Raw genomic sequence first — 671 nt, 5'->3', positions numbered from 1 at the left:
GCCGGCCCGCGGCCGACGCCACGGCGATGGTGCGACGTGATTATAGCGACCGCCTCGATGCGACACGACTCTACTCGACACGTGAATTCCGGAAACGGACTCTACTCGGTCACCACCGGAAGTTAGCTCGGCAACGCGACAACGTGACCACTCTACGCGTTTCTACGCGACTCTACTATACTCGGAAACTGGAAGTGACTCTCCTGTGGCGAGAGGAACGAGCGCGACTCGGCCCCCGATACTCTCCGAACGACTCTAATTTCTGTCAACTCGGCAATGAATATGATTCCCCTTACTCCGATCATCGACAGCTAATTATCTCCAAGGCTCGGGAGGATGGCACGTGGCTCGCGGTTCCGTGGCTCTACACGGCGGCCATTGCGCCGATCTTTCATTGCGCCGATCTTTACGAGGCGAGCTGGCTTACGTGCGATCCACCCGGTGACGTACCCCGGTCGGCAGCTTTACAAGCGGCGACGCTCGTCTCACCCTCGTCGTCTCCTTTGTCCTCTTAGCCTCCTCTCGCCAATCTCTCGATGGTTCTTTGCGTCCTCGTACTCGGCCTCGGCGACGGTGGTCTCGTGCTCCCCTTACAAGACATTCAGCTCGCTCGTCCACAGAAAGAGTGAGGCCCGGGAGCTCCCGGCGGATTTTCGTAGGCTGCTTAGCGC

This window comes from Trachymyrmex cornetzi, unplaced genomic scaffold (assembly GCF_001594075.2).
Source record: "Trachymyrmex cornetzi isolate Tcor2-1 unplaced genomic scaffold, Tcor1.1 scaffold1369, whole genome shotgun sequence".
Classification (NCBI taxonomy): domain Eukaryota; kingdom Metazoa; phylum Arthropoda; class Insecta; order Hymenoptera; family Formicidae; genus Trachymyrmex; species Trachymyrmex cornetzi.
The sequence above is the reverse complement of the archived record's forward strand: the minus strand, read 5'-3'. Positions refer to the sequence as shown.